Source organism: Anastrepha obliqua, chromosome 6 (genome assembly GCF_027943255.1).
Source record: "Anastrepha obliqua isolate idAnaObli1 chromosome 6, idAnaObli1_1.0, whole genome shotgun sequence".
Lineage (NCBI taxonomy): Eukaryota > Metazoa > Arthropoda > Insecta > Diptera > Tephritidae > Anastrepha > Anastrepha obliqua.
This window is the reverse complement of record NC_072897.1, coordinates 74,490,552-74,511,405: the sequence shown is the minus strand read 5'-3', so window position 1 is coordinate 74,511,405 and position 20,854 is coordinate 74,490,552. Positions and strand designations below refer to the sequence as shown.

The following is a 20,854-nucleotide window of genomic DNA, read 5'->3' as shown; positions in this document are numbered from 1 at the left end:
TTGATGATGACGGCTTATAAAACGATTACCGAACATGTCGCGCAAAAAATCGTTTATCATGCCTCCCTACCTCTTACCATTGGCCGAAATGGCAGGTTCAGCAGGACTTTCAGAGAAAAATATTCCAATGATGCCACCACTCTAAAATCTGTCACTTTATGAGCAAGTATTGGCTTATTGACAAAAAAATATGACTTCTTCAATGAACACATACTTTGGGCTACGCTACATTGGCTTTGGAAATAAGTTTGTACATAGTATTTCTCAGCGTTGTTCAAGCGTAAGCCGATTAATTTCCTTCCGAAGAGATATGATACGAGCTTGCAGTCAAGATTTCCAGTGGAAAAGATCTGTCACTGACCAAATATTATATGACTAAAAAACAAAAAAAAACAACAATGGAGGAGGGCCACCCTGTACAAGTTGGCTGATTACGAAAAATTTCTTAAAATTCAATGTCAAAAAGGATAAAAAAAACTTCCTTTGCAACATTGTGACAGTCGGAAAGGGAAGTTGGCTTTTTGATCAAACAAGACATATAACAGAAGTGTTTTAAGTAAAGTGTATTATGGATTGTTGGCTTGTACCAACATCTTAAAGTGATCGTTCGAACTATCTTGAATAAAATATACAATCCGTGCTCCCCAAAACAACATTTTGATATTCTTACTGTTAAGCCAGATTCTGGCAAACTATTCTAATAGAATAATGTAACGTAAATTAGAATAGAATAAATTAATATAATATTGAATTTAAATAATGAAATTGTATTCAAGCTTAATACAATATTAAGTTATTTTATATTTTTTATTTATAAGTAGGTATATAGTATACTTTACTGTTTCTCGCTGTCGCTATTTCTTTACCTGCTTCTATTTACTTCCGAGCCTCTATTTCTACAGCTATACCTACTTTCCGTTCTTCCTATTTCTATTTACTTAACTGCAAACTCTCTCTAACTCTCCACATACTGTTCTTCCATTTCCGCTATTTCTTGTATCTTAGTTTTAGGCCTAATATAAGGACAGAACATGTATAATAAAGTCACTTTTTGAATTGTAATCGGGCGTGCACGGTCTTTTCCTTTTAATTACGCTTCCACAGGCAATATTCGTTTTATTTCGCGCTTCCCTAAGTAAAGTGTTTTTTTTTTAATTTAATACAACACCTTCACAAAACAGTGAAGAATTTTCATGGCGCCCGAGCAGGGACTTTAGTGCGAAAGTGAAAAAATAATTACAGAATTAAATAATAGTTCGAGAAATAAACAATAATTTGTGTACATAATTTGTGAACTAAAATTCGGAAGTTATTTAAATAAAACACATTGATAGTGACAATATATTACAAGTTGGTGATTTGTGTAAGCTGCACGGAAAATATTTAAATTAAATAACCAGCCGAATAAATAACTAAAAGAATATTGCCTGCGCGGTCCGTTTACAAGCAAAACAAAAGTCGTCTCGCAAACAAAAAAAAAAAAAAATAACAAAACAGACAGCTAAACTAATATATGTACATACATATGTATATGCATATACAAAAACTAGTGCAGTGACGTGGAAAGTGCAGTAACTGAAAAAGTGCACAGTGACAGTGACCCCCAAAAAACAAAACAAAAAAAAAAAAAGAAAAATTAATATATCTATCAAAAAAAAAAAAAGAAAAAAGTGTTTGAAATTAAAATAAAATACTTATACACAAAAAATATAAATAAAATAAAATATTTATATTCAAAAAAGTTAAAACACAAAAAAAAAAAACATATAGAACATCGCCAACGAAGGGGAGTGAAACTGTGTGTACGTCATATTCACCGGTTCACCAACTGTTCACCACCAATATCCAGCGTTACATAGGACATCGAGGGAGGAATGACCTGCAACTGCGTGGCCCGCCAAAGGGAAGTTGAAGCTGGAAACAAACCAGTCCACGAAAAACAGGTGTTGAGTGCGAAAGTTGAAGCTAGAAATTGGCTTTGTGATTGACCGAGATTATTACAGTTGCTAAAAATCGTCTCACAGTACAAGGGCTTCAATTATTGGCATGTCGTGTATCCACTTCTTATATGCAAATAAACTTATATACTTATAAATATACATATCTATATACATATACATATACTGCCTATGAAGTGAAGGATACAGTGGGCCCCGAGGTAGAGGAACTCGTTTGTCGCCAAATAATTTGCGAGTACTATTTTTCGGTTTATTTTTGGGATCTTTTCAAAAAATCAAACGAAATTGCGGTTTGTTAATCAGCCACAATATTTTCAAAAAAACAAAAATTTTTTTCGACAGTACAAATTTTGTTTGAGCAAAGACTCAACTGTTCGCTGCTTATTTTGGTCTCATTTTCGTTGGTTCTGGTCAAGTTTCAGCTATTATATATTTCAGTATTTATCGCTTTCGTTTTCGTGCTGACAAGCTTCCAGAACCGTTTTCATTTTACAAAAGCCACAGGCTAAAGCAGCGAACTTTAATCTCAAAATATGAGTAAACCAAAGTCGACTATTTCAAGTCTCTCTCCAAGTAAGGAGATGATGGACTTAAAGTCTTTAAAGCGCCAGAGAACTGTTGCAAAAACCAGCATAGTGCGCATAAAAACTGGTCTCCTTGAAAAGACCATGTCGCTAGATAAAATCGAATTGGAGTGCCGACTCGACATATTGAACTCCCACAGCGAAAAACTCATGAAATGTCAGTCGAAAATTGAGGAAATCGACGAAGAAGACATTGCCCGTGGAGAGTTAGAGGACTTAATTGTAGAAACAAAGTCCATTATAAAGTCCATTCTGGCGAGAAATAAATCGTCAATTGCCGAAACATCTTTTACTGCACCTCACAGCTCGCGACTACCAAAAATGTCGTTACCTACGTTCAAAGGAGAATATTCTGAGTTTAAAAACTTTATGAGTCTGTTTGAGAGTTTCGTGCGCAATGATCCCACAATCCCGGATATTGAAAAATTTAATTATTTAGTATCATGTCTATCCGGTGAAGCCTTAGGCACAGTGAAGTCCTTCCAAATGTCGGAAGAAAATTATCCAAAGGCGTTGGCAAGTTTGAGAAAGGTGTATGACAATAAATGCCTGATATTCTTTAATACTGCGTCGTCTTTGCGATCAATGATTTATACAGTGTCTGCAGTATATGACTCCCTTTTACCGCTGGGTGACGATAAGCTTATTTCAAATGCGATGTTGATTCACATAGTCATGTCCAAGGTTGATCCCACTACTCGGTCAAAGTGGGAGGAGCAACTTGACTATGATAAGCTGCCGCTTTGGGCTGAGTGTGAAGCTATGCTAAACAAGAGATACCAGCATTTATCAGCTGAAGAAGCTTCCTCATCCCAACAAAGGCCAAATAATGAAGATACGCGGCAGAAAACAAAAAATTAACAACTGCGACACTCAAAGACAACATTTATCGCGACAAATTCCAAACTGCCGACTTGCCTTCACTGTGGTTCCAAGGACCATTATTTGACAGCTTGTCCAAAATTCCAAGCGCTTACTGCACTTAAAAGATTTGAATTTGCAAAATCGATTTCCCTGTGCATAAATTGCTTGCGCAAGGGACATACGGTCTCAAAGTGCAAAGCAAATCGCTGTGGTGTATGCAACCGTTCGCATCACACCATGTTGCATCAATATCCAATCTCCTTTGAGACCGAGCCGCAACCTTCGACGTCACAGGCCATGCATATTAGCAAGCGCGAGCTCTACTTGACTCCGGTTCTCAAGTCAACTTTATGACCGAAGAGCTTATGCAGAAATTGCGAATCCGAAAAGAAAAATTCGCTCTAAATATAATATAGTTGGAATTGGTAATTCAAATAAAAAGGTCCAAGGCAAGCTAAAAACTTATATAAAATCGAGGATCAACAATTTTGAGTTTTCGGCGGACTTTTGGGTAATGCGTTCGATATCAGTCAATCATCCAGATCGGACTGTAAAAACAAATGGCTGGAAAATCCCACAAAATATTGAACTAGCTGACCCAAGTTTCTACAAGTGTCAGAAAATAGACATACTTTTAGGAGCTGAAATATTCTTTGATCTGTTATCGGTGGGTCAGATCAGAACCAGCCCAAGGCAGCCAACGCTGCAAAAAACTGTGTTAGGCTGGATAATTTCAGGCAAGTATGCCACAAATAATAGCTCCAGTGCCCAAGTAAGTAGCACATTATGTCAATTTGAAGAGAGCGTTGCTAGCATTGATACTACAATCCGAAAATTTTGGGAATTGGAAGAAATACCTGCACAAGTAAATTCCATACGACTGACTCCAGAGCAGGCAAAATGTGAGGAATTTTTTTCGAAAACCACACAGGTTTTACCATGTGGAAGGCTTCAAGTCAGACTGCCTTTCAAAACCGACCGTAAATTACTCGGTCATTCGTATGAAACCGCAGCTCGGCGGTTTCAGGCGCTGGAGAGAAGGACACTGAAAGATCCATTACTTCGTAAAATGTACCTGGACTTCATGCAAGAGTATCTCGAATTGGGGCATATGAGTCCAACAAATAATCGACACCCGAGTGAGCCGCACTGTTTCATTCCGCACCAGTGTGTGTTAAGACCGCAGAGCACAACTACCAAGTTGCGCGTAGTTTTTGATGCTTCGAGTCGCACATCAACACAAGTTGCGTTGAATGAAACCTTGATGGTCGGACCGATCGTTCAAGAGGAGCTTTTTTCGGCCCTCCTTCGCTTCCGATTGCACAAATATGCCATGACTGCCGACATCACGAAGATGTATCGTCAAATATTGGTACACGAAGACGACAGGAACTTCCAGCTCATAGTATGGAGACAGGATCCATCGGAGCATTTACAAATTTTTCGATTAAACACCGTAACATACGGCACAGCGCCTGCACCATTTCTCGCCACACGCGTCTGCAAATGCTAAGCGACAAAAATAAAGCCAAATATCCACTCGGTTCCAAAGTCATTCGGAATGACTTTTACGTCGACGACCTATTAACAGGATCCGACAGTATAGAAAGCCTCACCCAGATACAACAGGAAGTAAATATAATTTTAGAATCGGCAAGGCTGAAATTAGCAAAGTGGTTTTCCAATCATACAAGCTCATCGGATAGTGAGAGTCTCCAAAAATTATTGCAGCTCAGCGATACCGACTCCACCAAAACGCTGGAATCCACTGGCAGCCGAAAGATGACATTTTTCGCTTCATTCTGGAAGATAATTTTAGCGAGCTGCGAGCAACTAAACGTAATATTTTATCAGTTTCCGCTCGCCTCTTTGACCCTCTTGGTTTATTAGCCCCGCTAGTTACCAAAGCTAAAATCTTATTACAAGAGCTTTGGATTCAAAAGCTAGACTGGGATGAGTCGATACCATTGCGGCTTGACACTAGCTGGCAAAACTTTAAAGCCAATTTCTTGCAGCTTCTATCAATTAGCATTCCTCGGTATGTAAATACAGAGTCGAGTGCCAGCTGCCAAATTCATGGCTTTTCCGACGCTTCAATAAGAGCGTATGGCTGCTGCGTTTATATACGTAGCCAATCCGCTAGTGGTACGAAATGCTCGCTGCTTACTTCAAAGTCTAGAGTAGCTCCGCTGAAGACTAAATTTCTTCCGCGTTTAGAGCTCTCGGCAGCCCATCTTCTTGCCAAATTATGGTCAAGAATTTCACCAATGTTGAGTCGACCAATAGAAAACACAATTTTCTGGACAGACTCCGAAATAGTTCTGCATTGGATTAAAACGCATCCATCGTCGTTGCAAACTTTCGTCGCAAATAGAGTGTCCGAGATCCAAAAGTGGACCCAGAATATGTCGTGGCGTCATGTGCCCACAAAACAAAATCCAGCGGATCAAGTGTCTCGGGGTTGTAACGTGGACGAATTGGGTAATTCAATATGGTTTAGTGGTCCCCAGTTCCTCCTAGAAGACCCTGCTACGTGACCAAAAAATGTCAACTTCAGTCTCTCTCCGGAACAAGAAGCACTCGAGAAGAAGAAGAACGCAATTACGTTAACCGCAATCAATGCCACAATAAATCCACTTCTCGAAATAGTTGACAGGTTCTCATCTCACAGAAAAGTGCTTCGGATTTTCGCTTATATACTCAGATGGCTTCGAAAAATACGAGAGCGAAAAGCAGAACCTGAAATAATACCCACGGCAAAGGAATTACAATTGAGTTTTCTTAAAATTGTCGAAATAGTTCAACATTTTGAATTTAGCGATGAAATAAATAAATTATCGAAAAATAACGTACTTCCCTCAAGTTTGCAGAAATTAACACCATTTCTGCATGAACACTCGGAATCATCATTATCGTTTAAATTGATTCGACTAGGTGGCCGTTTATTAAACGCGTGAGTCCCCTATGATGCTAAGTTCCCTTTGCTATTACGCAAAGACTCGCACTTTGTGAAAGCATACATCCGGTTCCTACATTTTCGTAATCACCATGCCGGTCCAAAGGCATTGGTAGCGCCTCTGCGAGAAAAAATATGGCTGATAAATGCTCGAGAAGCCTGTACTCGAACTGTAAGAGAATGCATTCACTGTTTTCGTTATAAGCCAAAATTACAAGGTCAGATCATGGGCAATGTACCCGCCGATCGATTACGCGCCCAACGGCCCTTCACAATATGTGGGGTAGATTACTGCGGGCCCATTCAAATAACCTTAAAAATTCGCGGTCGCCCTCCCGCGATAATGTATATTGCCATTTTCGTGTGTTTCGCTTCAAAGGCAGTTCATCTAGAACTTGTTACTGATTTAACTGCTAATAAATTTATTTTCGCTCTCAAAAGGTTCATTGGGCGCCGAGGGATGCCAGCCAAAATATATTGCGACAACGCGACGAACTTTGTGGGAGCAGAGAGGAAGCTGAGGGAGCTTCGGGAAGCCTCTCTGGCACAGAAAGAGGAGATTCTTCAATACGCCGCCGACGAAGGATTCATCTTCGCCTTCATACCTCCGAGGGCACCCCACTTCGGCGGCCTGTGGGAAGCAGCAGTAAAGTCGACCAAACATCTGCTGGTGCGCGCCGTAGGCAACGCGCTGTTAACCGCCGAAGAAACCGCAACGCTTCTCGTCGAAGTAGAAGCGGTACTGAACTCCCGACCGCTCGCACCACTCAGCAACGACCCCAACGACGGCGAGGCGCTAACGCCGGCGCATCTACTAATCGGTTGCCCCTTGCGAGCTTTGCCATCAGAGAAGGTACCCGTTAACCTTAGCCGCTGCTTAGAGAAATGGCAGCTTGTTTGCTCTCTCCAGCAACAATTTTGGCACGCGTGGTCGAAGAGCTACCTTCTGGAGCTTCAGCAGCGCAACAAATGGGTGCACCCGCAGCCCAACGTCCAACCAGGCCAACTCGTCGTCGTCCACGAAGACAACGTACCACCGCAGCATTGGGTGCTCGGTCGAGTAACCGCAACCATTCCCGGAGCGGACGGCAAAATTCGAGTCGCAGACATTGCTACTAGGTCGGGTGAAGTACGACGCCCTATCCACAAACTCGCCGTGCTGCCGGTGGAAAACAAGAATTGAAGGCTGTTGGATTCCTTCAAGGTGGCAGGTGTTAAGCCAGAATCTGGCAAACTATTCTAATAGAATAATGTAACGTAAATTAGAATAGAATAAATTAATATAATATTGAATTTAAATAATGAAATTGTATTCAAGCTTAATACAATATTAAGTTATTTTATATTTTTTATTTATAAGTAGGTATATAGTATACTTTACTGTTTCTCGCTGTCGCTATTTCTTTACCTGTTTCTATTTACTTCCGAGCATTGACTCTATTTCTACAGCTATACCTACTTTCCGTTCTTCCTATTTCTATTTACTTAACTGCAAACTCTCTCTAACTCTCCACATGCTGTTCTTCCATTTCCGCTATTTCTTCTATCTTAGTTTTAGGCCTAATATAAGGAGAGAACATGTATAATAAAGTCACTTTTTGAATTGTAATCGGACGTGCACGGTCTTTTCCTTTTAATTACGCTTCCACAGGCAATATTCGTTTTATTTCGCGCTTCCCTAAGTAAAGTGTTTTTTTTTTTTTTAATTTAATACAACACCTTCACAAAACAGTGAAGAATTTTCACTTACTTTCAAGGATTATTGTTTAGAATAGAACACAGCTTATATCTATAATTTAAAAAAAATTAAGGTGAATTATCAATATAAAAAATTTTTGAAGCTACTACATGTACCAAATGTTGCTAATTTGTATAAAAGCCCCGGCTTTTTGTTGACTTTAAGTCAATTTTAGTCTAATATTAAAATATAATTTTGTAAATAGTGCCGTAACAGATTAGAATCGTTTATTATTTACTAATCTTATTAAATACATATTGTAATAAAAATATTTCGGTACTTACGTCCCAAGCAATCCATGGAGGTTATATTTTTCCTCTATAGATGTTTGCTTATTAAGGTCTTTGTTTTCCTTTTTCATCTTTTTGCTTGAATCTTTTTTGCCAAACAGTGGCATCTTTTCGGTCCTTTACTAACGGATTTATCTAATATTATTTATCAGGATAAAAACACTATTTTCTTGAGGTTTAGTTGTATTTTTTAATAGCTACGTATATACATATAATCATATGTACATATTTAATAAACTACTCTTTTCAGATTAAAAAATCTCTCATTTCCACTGAAAAATTTAACGGCAGCTTCCGCTGTTTTCATCTGAAAACCAATTATCAGCAGCTTCTCAAATCGTTTTATAAGCTTCTTTGAGTATACGTACTCGTCCTCGGTATAAATCTGGCGTATTAGTTACTGAAAATATACATAAAAAAGAAATTGAGTGAATTTAAGTGCGAAGGTGATTTGAGCTTTAGTTGTATTTATATGTGTCATTATTTTTGCATAGCACGTTTTATAAAAGACCACTGTAACTCAATAAAAAATAATCATAATTTGAAATATACAAGTAATGTAATTAATGAACGAAAGAGGACACCTGCTATTGTAAAGACGGAAAAAGTAGAAGTTCTAGTGCTGGAGAGTAAAATTAGGAATGACTTCACCGGGCTACACCAAAATAGACATTTTATTTATTAGAGTTATGTCTGTTTTGCAGTAAACTCGCGACGTATGTTGTTGTATAATAAAACTGATAAGAGAACAAGCTTAGCTTAATCTTATCTCGTATAAGTACTTGTAATGGAAATGGCACTAGAATATATGAAGCGACATATATCATAAATCGAAACAAAATATATACAACTTCTGCTTTGCATGCCTTTTGAACGGATATTTACATTTGTATGTGTACATATTTATGACATATTAAAACACATGCCCATACACACAAATAAACCAGATAAAGGGTGGTCAGCTTAGAGTTCTCGGATTTTTAATTGAAATAAAACAAGGAAAATTCAAATTGATTGGGCAATCTTTATTATTTTTGTGTAGAGCCATTCATAACAATTATTTTTTAAAGATAACCCCTTTCAAATGGAACCCGGAACTGCGCCGTAATTTGGCCATCCGTAAACATCACTTTTAAATGACTCGCTGGAGGACTTCGGTCGGTATCTCATGAATAACTTTAGCAAAGCATTTAGACTTTACATACCTTCACAAATAAAAGTCAAAAGGTGTGATATCAGATGAACTTCAAAAAGTCGTTTATCATTCCCACATCACTGTTACATTGGCGGCAGCCTTGTCTTTAAAGAAATATGGGCCAAAGCCAACGACTGAAATTATGACGCTTTGGAAGATCGGCCGACTTCAAATAATGATCTAACTGTATTTTATACGTAAAATCGCAAGTAGTGTCATAAGATATGCCAAGTTGTTGGAATTGGCGCCGAATCGATTCTTCCGGGTCTTCGGCAAAATCTTCATTTACAGCCACACTATTCTCTTCACTTTGGTCTAATCTGTCGAACATCATATAATAATGTAGAATTATTCCGAATAGTGCGTTCGATGGGATAATTATGTACACCATAAGTTGGCATGAGCGCGCGATGAACGAGTTTATGGAGATGCTGTTTTAAGTGAAACAACATGTTTTAATGTTGACGACCGTCCGCGTGAAGAAAGGCCAAAAAACTTCGAAGACGCGGAATTGGAGGCATTGCTCAATGAAGATCCATGTCAAACGCAAGAAGAGCTTGCTTCAGAATTAGGAGTTACCCGCCAGCGCATTTCCATGCGATTGCATGCTTTGGGAATAATGATTCAGAAACAAGGGACTTGGGTTCATTATGAGTTAAAACCAAGGGATATTGAACTTCGTTTTTTCGCCTGTGAGCAACTGCTCCAGTGGCAAAAAAGGAAGGGTTTTCTTCATCGCATCGTGACGGGTTATAAAAAATGGATTCATTACAGCAATTCAAAGAAAAGATATGGGGACTGCCCGGTCATGCTTCTACGCCGTCGCCTCGGCCGAATATTCACGCTGCGAAGATTATGCTATGAATTTGATGGAACCAAGTTGGTGTTATTTATTATGAACTGTTAAAACCAAGCGAAACCATCACTGGGAAAGGTATCGACTTCAATTGATGCGATTGAGCGGAGCAGTGCGCGAGAAGCGGCCGCAATACGCGGAGAGGTATGAAAAAGTGATTCTACACCATAATAACGATCGGTCTCACGTTGCCAAACCCGTTAAAACCTACCTGGAAACACTGAAATGGGAAATCCTACCCCACCCGCCATATTCTCCAGATATTGCGCCGTCCGATTATCATCTGTTCCAATCAATGGGACATGGTCTAGCTGACCAGCAGTTCCATTCATATGAAGAAATCAAAAAATGGCTTGATCCGTGGATAGCCTCAAAATATGAACAGTTTTACCGCAACGGTATACGAGATCTACCATAAAGATGGGTAAAAGTAGTAGCCAGCGATAATCAATACTTTCAATGATTAACTTGTAACAATTTTTTTAGAATAAAGTTTTATTTTCATCAGAAAACAGCGAAAACTTAGTTGCGCACCTAATAGATCCACCATGCCACGATGAGACCCAACAAAATTTTCTTGTACAGCACGAATATTACTGTTTTTTAGATTCTTTCCATTATTTTCAAATCTATCTCGAAATAGCAGGTTTTTGTTTGTGCAAATAATAGAACATTTCTTCTTTTTTGCTGCTGCTGCAATGGTAAGTTCTTCAAGGAACGAGATCGATTGTACACATTGTAATCTTTCCGTCATGGAAAACAAATGCAGAGATAGAATTTTGTGTCCCTGCAGTAATATCCAATCGCAATTAATTCAAAACTCTCTCATCAATGCAGGTAACGGCTAAACTACGAGATAACAGTTACCGAGCTGTCTTGCTCTGGATCTTACATCATTCTATGGGTTGCCAGCACGGCTACGATCTTAAACATGTGCCCGTTGCATATAAGCTGGAAAAGCTTGATACTTCTCTGGAGCGGGGTCTCGCTTCGGGGAGTGAGAGTTAAACGGGATTGTTCTTGCGTGCGTGTCGCTACTGTTGTTGTAGCCTGATGGTCGAAGACGGCAGGATGAGAGAAAAGGGGAGTTATGATGCTCTGGTGAGCTCCGAGCAATCGTGGAGGTTCCGTTTTGGGTGTGCTCCACTCACGACATTAAAGTGGGTTAGTGTAATGAGGCGGCAGGCTCACTCGAGAAAAACCGGCTGTTATAAAAAGAGACTCATATAGCTGCAACGTATACCAATATGTAATTATAATATATGACTAGATAATAAGAACTCAATTTGTGATATTTTGTTCCCATATATTTTTTTTTTATTAATGTGGCGTAGATCAAATTTTTTTACATTGTTATTTGTGAGCATTATTAGGTGAGGATAAATGGCTGCTCAAAGAGTGCTATTTTGGATAAGAAATCAAAAATCGAAGTTTGATACCAATGAAAAAAAGGGAGGATAGAAGTGGGAGAGACAAACTTGGGGGCAAAAGTGACAATCAAGATGCCTAAATCTTAGCTGAGATGATTTCAACGAATTCTCTAGACATCTGTTGCATAAAAACTCGAAATAAAGCCGCGTTAAAGTTCTTTAAACGTTCGCTGGAGTGTGCCGTAATTGTATTGCTGGTCGAAGCCTGATATATCACCTCCCCGCGGTAACGGCTGTAAACGGTTGTCTGTTGGTCAACTAATGTGCCTTGTTACACTAGTTACCAGATGCACAAATGGCTAAGATAGACAGATAATAGACGAAAATGCGAGCTTGGGATACCTGGTGACCTCCGGGTTTAACTAAAGCCTCATCGCAGTACAAGGGCCCTGCTACGGAGTACTTCCTTTCCCTACTACTAGTGGGATGTTTTGTTAATAAAAAAAATCTAGTAATAATTTAACAAAAGCGAATGATGATTCTTCGGCTGCGTGCAGAGTTGGTATAAATGCACCCAACTGCTTGTCAGCAACACCTGCAGGGATAGTTGTTGAAGAACAATCAGCATTTATTGCTGATGATATAAAACTATTACTCTTGGCTCCTAGGCCAACACTTTCGGAACAAGATTCCAGTCTCGAGTCCACGGACTCTTTGGATTCCGAAAGCTTGTATGGTGACAAACTTAGTGTAATCTCAGATAAGCTGCAATGTATCGACATAGGTTCAGATCTCAAAAAGCTGGCTTCATCAAAATGACGTCAGCTGAAAAGCGTCGTTTCAAGCAGGCTCTGGAGGGGGTCAGCCTATAGAAAAGCCTCTATAAATGGCGAAAAGCGCATATGCGGCTAAAGGGGTGCGCTGAGAAGACTCATCGAAGGATATACCAATGGGCAAAAAGACTAGAGTTTCTCCACATGCAACCAACCCGCCGTTAAGCCAGGTAGCTGGCTTGATACGACTGGGTGTTGTCCCTGTCGATATAGGCTTATCATGCTTTATCAGAGAACGAATGGTTCACATTTAAGAGACAATTATTGACATTATTATCGAGGTCAACGACATTAACAAACCGGTATTTGAAAGCTCACTGCACAGAAATGGATGGTTGCTTTTTCTTCGTTCAAATGAAAATGCTGTCAAATGGATGCAATTTAATTTTTACCTGATCAAAAAGAAGTGTGGGCTTGAAATGGCACTGAGTGGAGAAAATGAGTTTCCGATTGTTATCAGGGGTTTCTTCTCACAGAGCACCGAGCTCTCAAAGGAGAAAATTCTGCCGACAATCAGTGCGCAAATTAATCTTGCAGCTAACCACTGCAAAATGTTGCAAAATACGACTGAAGGTGTGTTGGTTCACCTCGCGCTAGCAGTCGATGATGAGTTCTTGAGCAAACTGTCAAAATCAAAAGGTACGGTCGCATATCGCTTTGGTCATGTGCAATTTATACTGAATACCAACAAGGCCTGTGAGGGGGATGGCGAAGATGAGGCAGTAGAGAGAACAATGGAGAAAATACAGGCGGTGTCGGTAGCCACAACAACCACTGCGAAGGGTGCTGAGGAAACAATGTCCCATGTGGCGGGCACCGAGAAATCTTCCCCTAGCAAGAATGCGCTAGAAAGGCAGAATGCGCTCAAGGTCTCCAGCAGAGCCGAGACCGTAAGCTGGCACACTAAAGTCCCGCAAAAGTCAAGGCTGAATCATGTGGGTGAATGCAAGGATCTACCAAAGAAGAATTTACGGGCTCAAGGCTACAAAACCTTGTGGAGGAAAAACGCAAAAATAACTTCCAGGTGCTATAGACGAAAATTATCTTTGGCTTCAAGATCCATGGACAAATGATGCCTAAATAAAAGGAATAAATATTAAGTAATGTAAGTTGTATCTTATGAATGCCCGAGGTCAAGGTACTTCCCCATTTCAGAATTCATTAGTCAGGAAAAAGCCAATCGGAAGGCGCTAGACTTCACAAAGCCTTGCGTAAAGAACAACTACAGAGGACTAAGCTCAATACGACAAAAGGTTTGTATTGAATAGCAAAGGTTGGAGGTTGTCCAGAGTAATTTTTGCCCCGACAAGATTTGCTGGATTTGCAACTGAGAATGCTTTCGATTAATATGGCGTAAGGTCAACGTGGAATTTATCCCCAAAAGATAAGAGGCCCAAGGAACTTCCCAAATCGGACAGGCCATACATCTATTGTCCTGAAAACAAAAGATTAGAGGATTTTCATATTAGGAAGAAGTTGGAAACAACACTGCTTCAATCTCAGTTTGCATATAATGAAAGAAAATCCAGGGAAGGATCACTTCACCGCAACAAAGATAGAGAAGCTCTAAGTTCTAGGGAGATTGCTTTATGTGCTTTCTTAGATATTGAAGGCGCCTTTGGAAACACGGGTGAAAACGATGATATATATATATATATGTATAATTGAAGCGTATACCCTTTTTGGGTGTTTGGCCGAGCTCCTCCTCCTATTTGTGGTGTGCGTCTTGATGTTGTTCCACAAATGGAGGGACCTACAGTTTCAAGTCGACTCCGAACGGCATTTTTTTATGAGGAGCTTTTTCATGGCAGAAATACACTCGAAGGTTTGCCATTGCCTGCCGAGGGGAGACCGCTATTAGAAAAATGTTTTTATTAATTTTGCTTTCACCGAGATTCGAACCAACGTTCTCTCTGTGAATTCTGAATGGTAATCACGCACCAACCCATTCGGCTACGGCGGCCGCCGATGATTGGCAGCAAAATAATCAGCTTAACTCCAGGGCTAAAATTGTTTCAGTGAAGTCAATGAAAGGCTGTCCACAAGAAGGTGTTTTGTCACCATTTCTGTTATCTTTAGTCATTGATTATCTCCTAATAAAACTCCAGGAGACAGGCTTTGATGCCATAGGATAAGCTGCCGAACTTATGGTGATTGGATTGTGTCCGGCCAATTTGGAGGTATAATTTCCAACATCATGAACCAAGCATTGATCATCAAATCGGACAGGTGACTGGCGAAAGGGTTATCTATTTATCCTAGAAAAACAATAATTGTTCCTTTTACAAAAAAATTAAACTTGGGCCCAATAATTATAGAAGCAACTACTATAAGTGCGAAGTATACGAACGAAGTAAAATATCCAGGTGTTATCTTACATAAACATCTAAATTGGAACTCTCACCTCGAAGCGAAGATAGAAAAACCCACTAGAGCCATGTGGTTTTGTCTAAGCATTTATAACAGAACATGGGGTCTAGACTCTAAATTAATTCTTTGGATTTATACCATGATGATTAGACCGATCATCACTTATGCCTCCCTTGTTTGGTGGCCGAAACCCAAACAAGTAACCAATAAACAACTACTTTGTAGTTTTTAAAAACAACGCAATAACTGGGGCCATGAACAGCTGTCCACTGTTGCTATAAAAGCGTTAGTAAGACCCCCTTGTGGGGAACTTTTAATCCATACAGCGCATGTCCCCAGATAGCGGATAGGGGATCCCTCTCTGGTATAGCTAGGTGGGTAGACGGAAATGAAATACCTCTCGCGGACCAACAAGTCGACCAGACAAGGTCATTAACAAATTATAACAGGTATTACTATCTGCACCGCACAGGTTGAGAGTAAACCTTCTACGATTTCTCCTCAGTCGTTAGCCTAGCTGGTGCCGACACCAGTGTGGGGTAGTGCGGCTATGAGTAGGACCGATAACCCCTTATCAGTACGGTCATATCTCTGCGGGTTTTGGGTTGCTGATAGCCGGGCGGAGGAGAAGGAACTCCATGGGGTGGATTTTGCCTCCGCCTCTCATTTGAGGCGGGGAGAACAGGGAGCAGAGTTAAAATCACTACTCCTTAAAAAAACCCTAAACTCACGGTGGAACAGCTATGCCGGTGAGCTTGCTTAACGGGGTACAGTCAAGCTTAATAGCGAACTCCGTACAAAGTCTGGCTAATAGAAACCAGCCTTCTAATGGGGGCACTCAAGGGTGACCAAACCGCAATGCAAAATTCAAAAACAAATCATAGTTTTGACAAAAAAGGGACTGCACTCATCAAATGTGCATACTTTAGCGACAACTGGCGAAAAAAAATCACTGGCTGAGGAGGCAGTTGGTTGGAGTAAATGGACATCGACTTGGGTGCACTCGGTCCCTTGGGGCACTCGGTCCCTCTACCGACGAGGCAGATAGCCAGAGGAGATAGCCAGGAGTGGGCCGGAATGTCTATCTCCTCGGAACAGGAGAGAACTCTCCTAGAAACTGGGCCAGAAAAAAAATGAGGAAAAAATTAAAAAATACTCGTGGAAACAGGGTGAAGCTGTCCGAAGCTGGGCGCAGGAGACTAAAAATCTTTGTCGAGGGCATACCGCATACCGAGGGCATACCGCTGGAAACAGCCCAGTCCATGGCGATGAGGCCGTCGAATACACCTGGCACCGAACAGACAACTTTTAAAAGATCCCGTTCTGATGGCTCCACACCCACATAGAGTTTCAGGCCGACGAAGCGATTTGTACCAGCTGGGAACGAAGATGTTGACGGTTCGGTCACAGAGCCCGCAACCTCTCCATCGGCTTGCATCTTGATGGAAGGAGTGGAGACCTCAGCCAAGGGCAATCATGGTCCTGGCAAAGAGCTATCGATGCTGTCTGAAGAGCAGGCTACAAAGCGCGTTTCCACGGAATTTCCTTGCTCAGTGCCTACTCTGGCAGAGGCAGTCGCAGCCAAAAAGATTGGGATGATACCGCATGATTTCCTGGAGGGCATTTGGTTCACCGAGGAGACAACAAAGGTACAAAGATGCATCCTGAAAGTCTGAGGGGTCCGGTAATGCCTCACTTTACAGGCTACAGTTTCGAGCCTGGACCGTTAATTCTTAATTGCCTGGAGGGTAGCTTGGACTAAGGAGGTTATACCGGGTCTAAAGCCATGGGAACGAGCCAAAAGCCACAATCTTCGTTGGCTACTTCCTAAGTTCAGCTTCCCAATGAACGAATAATGGGACAAATTGAGTCGCAAAATTTGGAGCTTCGGGTCAGTGAATGGGAGATACTCCACCAGCTCCAGAAAGGGGATTTGGTGGAACTAGCAATTGCTCTGGACCTAATTTCGGCTGGAAAAGTTGAACAGCCGCGCAACAAGGTCTTTTACGGCTCTGGCAGTGCCCTGCTCAAACCTAGGCTGAAGGGCGCCAGAAAAAAATTGATGACGCGGCAAAGGTGCTAGATGAACAACCATAAACTTCCGCAGCGGCTCAAGCACAGCTAAACATCAAAAAGCCAACAACGGGCCCCAAATCATCAAAGCCTAAGCAAATGCGGGGAGTGGCAACACCTGTAACAAAACACCCTCCGCTCTCTCTGGTCGGCTGAGGAAATGCGAAAAGAAAGACTCGAAGGCTGCGCAAACAGTACGGGGCATAAAGGCCGGAAGAGCTAGTCTAGGAAATAATGTCGAAGGTTCAACCCCAAAAGCAACGTAATCCTTAGAGTCAGTTTCGCTGTCTTTAAATAAACCTCCACCGGGCAGAAGAAGCCCCAATAAGACTTGGTGCCATGGTGGAAAAAACGCGTCTGGATTTTGTGGCCATCTAGGAACCATAAGCCTCCTACGGAACCGTCAGATTAGAAAAGTTGGAAAGACCAATTGGTCGCTATATCAATTCCACTTGGAGCAATATATAGAGAATCTGAGTGGAAGAATCACCAACTCTGAAGAACTTAATCTTGAAATTAACAAAATGGAAAACGCAATAACGGCAGCCTTCGAAAACAGTTGCGAACTGGCTATGTAGAAGCGTGCCAGGAATGCTCCTTGGTGGAGTAAGGAGTTGAAAGTTCTTCAGAGGAAAGCCCGTCAGCTCATCAATAGCACCAGTGGCTACTAGACTTCAAAAGTCACTCAGCAAAGATCACTCAAATGGACTTTCTACTCTCAAGAAGGCTAACGGAAGTTTCACGGAGAGTCTGGAGGAAACGGCACAGCTTTTGCTGGACATCCACTTTCCGGACTGTGTCAGTGTGGGTGAGAACAGTGAAGACACTGGGGATATCCGGTTCTTAATGTCTACACGGAGGGAACTCTCCCTTGGCCGTAAAATTTTTACAGTGAACAAAACTAAATGGGCGATCTCCACCTTCAGTCGATTTAAACCACCAGGTGTTGATAACATACAGCCGTGTCTACTACAGCACGACGTGAATGTATTAGCACCAGTTTTGACAAATATTTTCAAGATAAGCCGAGAACTAAACTGCCTAAAAATTGGAGTAAAGCCAGAGTAGCATTCATTCATAAAGCAGGCAAAAAGGCCTCATAAGCTTAACTTCTTTCCTGCTCAAAGCTACGGGGAAAAATAATTGATCAATATGTTAGAGACGCGTTGGTGAAGGTGGAATTGCAGAAATCGGCAATATACCTGGCATCTGTATACATGTCACATGATAAGCCGGCTCCGCCAGACGAAGTGGCTCGGTTCCTATCAACACTGAAAAACACGGACAAGCTGTTGATGGGCTGCAACGCAAACGCCAGAAACGAGGCCTAGGACAGTTCGAAGACGAATGAAAGAGGGTATTCACTTTTTGAATTCTTATTAAATACCAACCATGGGATATATAATGTAGGGACCACCCCAACCTTCACTTTTCCGAGCTCGGGAAATTTCCCAGGCTGGGAAGAAGTCTTATACGTTACTTTATGCACAAATAATAACTCCCAAATAGTCACAAACAGGAGGGTATCCGACAAGAAATCCTTTTCGGACCATAGTTGGATTATCCTCGATATCAATGTCATGCTTGAGAAACCGACCCCATAAAGAAATCCTAGAGGAACAACGTTACACGTCTTAGAGAATGTTGGGAATGGGGTCTCCAACCAAAACTACACAGCCATTGTAAGGCCAATACTAACATACATATGTGGCACTAGTCTGGTTGCCCGCAATAGAAAATAAATATGTACAACCAAACCAAGCTGAACAAGAATGCTACTTGCAGCGCGGTGAGACTCAGAGACATAGCTGGATAACATACTCGCTGCTCAAAAACAGATCAGACTACACAGTCCCGACCCTAACTTCAAGAAAGGCTTTACGGTACGTTTTCCACCAAAAGCCGAATGGGGCAAAAGCAAGGCGATTGATATTGACATTGAAATCTACACTGACGGTTCTAAGATAAACTGTGGTGAGAAATCTGGCTTCTATTCGGAGCCGCTCAACCTATCTCAATCAATTCGACTTCCTGACTATGCCAGCGTGTTCCTGGGAGAACTATTAGCGATCAGAGAAACATGCAAACCACTAAAACTCTACAAGGAAGCTGGTGCAAGAGTAGCTATCTTTTCAGACAGTCAAGCAGCTATCAAGGCCTTAGACTCCAACTCCATTTCATCCAAACTAGTCTTACAGAGTAGAGAGGATCTAGAATTGCTAAGTCATTATTGACCTGAAATTACTCGGATATAGGGGTAATGAGATAGCGGATGAGCTAGCAAGAGAAGGTTCGACAGTAGCCGTCACCCCACTTAACACAATAAAAGCATCCATTGCTTCACAATATCATGCTTTAGCTGCAAAATTCAAAGGACGAATTACCTGTTAGGATGCTCTTTACCAAACATTTCACGCATCACTCCAACCCTTATAGGTCATTGGAAGGTAGGGGATCATACAGCCAGACTCAACCTACCCATCTGCAGAAGTAGTCAAGCGGAAGAGGTGGATGAAAGTCTTTTCCACTACTTATGTGCATGTGCAGTGCTAGCTAGGCACGACTTCGCTCTTTCGGTAAGCCTTTCTTACAGCAATTTAATGAGATCGGGGCATTCGACAATGCTTCTTTCAGCTCTATTGAGGTAGGTATGGTTAGGAAGGAAATAGAGAGACTAATCAATATTCTGAGTAATAGAATAACAATCTTTGAAACTCTCGATGATTTCAGATACGAAGTTCAGGGCTTTGCTCACGATCTAGTCATCATGGTTAGAGGCAAATTTCACTATACTATAACTGATCGCATGCAACTAGCTCTCGACATTACGCAAAACTGGTCTCGGGGGAAAGGTCTTTCGTTAAATCCGAATAAAACTTCACCCGAAGAAGGAAACTAGGTCTAGGGACCCTTAAATTAGGGGACGCCGACTCAATTCTATGATATCTGGGAGTAATCCTTATATGCCAAAGGCTTTGCTTCTCTGGTATGGTGGCCAAAAGTAGACCACACTAAGACTCAGACAACACTTAACAAGGTATACAGAATGGCCTGTCTGAGCGTAAGGGCAGCAATGCGAACTTGCCCCATAGCGGCTTTAGGAATGATCACTGAACTCATTTCACTCTACCTTGTAGCCAAAGGGTCAGCAGTCAGTGCAGCTCTAAGGCTTCCTAATATATTTCATCTCAAAGAAAGTAATCTTACAGGGCATGTAAGAATTCTGGGGTCAATCCTGTCTGTTACCTTGATGTGGGTTCCGGGACACGGGGGGCACGAAAGGACTGAAACTTCGGACACTTTAGCGAAAAAGGGGGCAAACACTCCTGAACCTATCTGCGGGGTAAATAACAGTTTCAAAAGTGCCTCTACGTGAGCAGGAGCAACGAGGCCTAATCGACGACTGGAGAGCCCAATCGGGCATGCGGAGACAAGACACTGAAAACTTAATTATCACATGAAAAACATAGACTGTGCAAAGAGGCACAAGAAACAGCAGAACATATTCTATGCGACTGCCCAGCAGTGCAGACTATATCCACCCAGTGCATATTTTTCTTAGAAAATAAGCAGCCAGAAGTGCATTAAAAATGCAACAGAATATGTCGACTATAATTTATTCATTAACAGAGTATATGATTCCAAAATGTGCTTTATTTATTTTATTTGTTTTTTATTTGAATAAGTCAAGAAAACATAATTTCAGGCTGGTTCTAAGACTAAAGTTTAATGAAAATATATAGAAATTCAATTACAAACCAACATCT

The 20,854-nt window shown here is 41.1% G+C and overlaps 1 long non-coding RNA gene across 2 annotated transcripts in view; it reads right to left on the bottom strand.

The window, feature by feature from the left end:
* The window catches only part of LOC129250144 (uncharacterized), a 136,045-nt gene that overhangs the window by 64,310 nt on the left and 50,881 nt on the right, over positions 1-20,854 (bottom strand). Inside the window, exons 1-2 of one of the 2 annotated variants that reach the window (XR_008582806.1) lie at positions 8,975-9,168; positions 8,385-8,790 (exon numbers count right to left, since the gene is read on the bottom strand). This is a non-coding gene — a long non-coding RNA (uncharacterized LOC129250144). Of the gene's footprint in view, positions 1-8,384; positions 8,791-8,974; positions 9,169-20,854 lie in introns of those variants that run through there. The other variant, XR_008582807.1, reaches the window with a different exon arrangement.